The sequence below is a fragment of the Condylura cristata genome, unplaced genomic scaffold (genome assembly GCF_000260355.1).
Source record: "Condylura cristata isolate star-nosed mole 26May11 unplaced genomic scaffold, ConCri1.0 scaffold00038, whole genome shotgun sequence".
Classification (NCBI taxonomy): domain Eukaryota; kingdom Metazoa; phylum Chordata; class Mammalia; order Eulipotyphla; family Talpidae; genus Condylura; species Condylura cristata.
Genome location: NW_004567139.1, coordinates 8,142,310 through 8,145,435, shown reverse-complemented (window position 1 = coordinate 8,145,435; position 3,126 = coordinate 8,142,310).

Here is a 3,126-nt window from a genome sequence, read left to right as displayed (position 1 = left end):
GCATGTCCTCATAGTGCCTTCTCCTTCTTTCAAGGGTTGCTTCTGAGTGGTGGTTTCTTTTGTTTGTTTTGTTTGAAAATAAGTTAACAGCAGTACGGAGTTTTTCAGCCACGTGGCCCCTGCTCTGTGTAAATATTTGCCCCCCGCGGGAGGGGAGACAGGTAGAGGAAAGGAGATGGCAGAGGGGTGCGGTGGCTCTTGGCCCCCCCGCGTCCCCACAGTCTCAGCTTTAATGCTCGAGGGCGCCCCTCCCACGCTGGGGGTGCTGAGCAGCCAGCGGGGGTGGGGGGGGAGAGCTCCGCTTGGTGGCCACTGACTGCAGCTGGCTGGGGGCTCAGAAACGGACCTTGTCGGGGGCTCAGGAGCCCCAGAGACCCCTAGCGCTGGCCCCAGAGCCACAGAGTTGCAGACGCAGGAGCCGGGAGAGGACGCCGGCGGCTGAACTGTGACCTTGGCCAGCGGCCTGGACTGTGCTCCTGGGGAGGGACTTGAGGGCTCACATCACCTTCCTGCTCGGGCGACCGGAGTGTCCTCGTGGCTCCGGCCCTCTGTGTAGCGGCCTACCTGTCCAGGTGTGCGCTGGGACAGCGCTCCAGAAGCAGCCGGCTGGTGTCCTCGTGCTCCGCAGGGGGCTGTTGGAGCTTCTCAGCCCTAGAAGGAAACGTCTCTGGGAAACGGGGGTGACCGGGACAGGGGACTGGAAATACAAGGGAGGTTGTGTCCCCTTGACTTCTTGTCCCACCTCGGGATATGCCTGTGAACCTCTCCACCCAGTCCCCTTCCCGCAACAAAAAGGGGCCACTAGAAGCTGGAGACAGCTGGTGCACCCAGGGTGAGCTCTTTGGACATCCCTCGTCCACAGCCTCCGGTAGCTTCTCCTTCCCTCTGGCGAGAAGAGGACTCTGGCACGCATACCCGGACCGCTTGATTGTTTTGTTCTGGAATTGGTGTATATCATGAAGCCTTGCTGAACTAAGTTTTGTGTGTGTATATATTTAAAAAAAAAAATCAGTGTTTAAAAAAGACCTATGTACTTAATCCTTTAACTGCGATAGCATTTGGTAGGTGGCCATTAACTGTGAATAATAAACATGCAATGAATTCTTCACCCTGTGTCCTTGCTTGCTTCCCGCTCACCCTGCCTAAAACAGGATCCTTGTCAGATGCCAGTTCGGGGAGCTGGGGCTCTGGCGCCCCTATTCTCTACTCGCCTAGCGCCTTGGGGTGCTCAGACAGTGTCCTCAGAGGAGCGAAGCCGCGCTCGGCCAGGTCCCACCCAGCTGCGCCTGGTTGCGAGGGATGCCCAGGCACACTCCTGGCGTTGCTGAGGACCCCGTAGGCCCTGCTTTGGAAACTGGGCTGGGCCGAGCCTTGAGGTGGAAGCATGGCCAGCCTGGCTGACACATGCTCTGTCAGGTGAGGGACGGAGACCAGAGCCAGCTGTGGAACCACCTCTGTGGACCTAGGTGTGACAGCCGCTGACCAGTCAGTGACGAGTGTCTCAACCTGTCTGGCCACACACCACTGGCTGCAGACTCCTGTGGAGACTGACTAGAAGAATCCCAAGGAGCGTCCACTTGTACTCAAAGTCTTGTTTTTGAAAACAGACCTCAGCACGACGCCCCAGGGCTGCAGGGAGGGTGGGGAGTTCTGGGCGGGGCGGGAGCCACACCGGGAGGACTAGAGGGAGCTCCCCTTGCCGAGCCCCCTCAGCCCCTGCTGCAGCTGGAGCCGAGTGGCCCTGGCCTGACCCACCATCGTGAGAGGGCATCTAAACCTGATGTGGAGGGGATGCTGTGACAGATGCTGGCCCTCGCTGCAGCCAGGGTGACAGCTTGTCAGGAGGATGGCGCTGGCTGCCTTCCAATGGGAGGTGCTCCTGCGCGTGGCCCTCAGTCTGCCAGCGCCTCGGTGGCCCCGGAGAGCAGGTGGGGTGTGTCCATGCACCTGGGGGATCCACAGGGTCCAGGCCCTGCTGGCGCAGCAGAACAGATAGTTCCCATGAAGCTTTGGGGCCTTCCTGGACTGTCTTGTTTGCCGGTCACCACTGGGGGGGTGGGGGGTAGATTCCCGATTCTCCTCTGTGGCCACATGTGCCAATCTTTCTGCCTGTATCTTACTGAGGTAACGATGCCATTTAACACTCCGGGGGGGGGAGGGTCATCACCCCCATCTCTATCACCAGATTTTATGAGGACGGTCCTGGAAGTGTTTCAAGCAGAGAAGACCCCATCCTGTTTGGCTGGAACAGAAACAGGCAGCGGAAGGGAAGTGGCGGGTGGCCTGGAGGGCAAGCGCAAGGAGAAGCGGGTTGATGTGAGATGCACCTGGGGTGGTTGGCAGGACAAGGGGAGAATCAGGAGGGTAAAGGTGGCCCCAAGATTCCAGCGGGAGCCGTGGCACTGTGGCCTGAGTCAGGGAGCCCCAAGGGAGTGCAGGGAGGCCGAGGGGTAACGGGGGTGCCTGTGGAAGCAGCTGTAGCTCAGAGACAGCTGCGCAGGGCCCCAGGGTGGGGCCGTGAGTGACGCCACTCCCCAGTAGGCCAGGCCTGGGCCTAGACAAGGGAATGGAGGATGGCAGGTCAGGGAGGCCGCGCGGCAGCTGTGTGCACAGGGTCGGCCCGGTGGCCAGCCTCCACAGCCGTCCTCCGCCCTGTCCTTGGCCCACCCAGAGGGCCCTGCCAGGCCTGCCCTCTGCCCCGAGAGAGCGCCCCCCTGCGCGGGACAACCTTGGGTGGAAGAAGGAGGCTGGAGGCCAGGGCCCTGTGACCCTGGGCGGGCCCTTCACCTCTCACCCCTTGGCTCGTCTGGTTGAAAGACAAACGGAGGACCGCGTCACCAGGCTGGCTCGTGAGCCCCGCGTGACTGTGTCGAAAGGCGTCGCACCCGCCACCCAGGGCCTCGGGGCCTGTGCTGACTCAAGGCCTTTACAGACAGCCTGGCCTGACTCATGTTAGCACCCGCCTTCCTCTTGAACCAAGGCCAAGGTCTCACCTCCCTGCCTGTCATCTTATCCCCAAACCTGACGTACAAACGAAGGCTGCACCCCCACATCTGAGAAACCTTTTGTGGTGAATTGCTCCTCCGCACTGGTTCCACCAAATGCCTGCCCCTCCTCCATTTTATG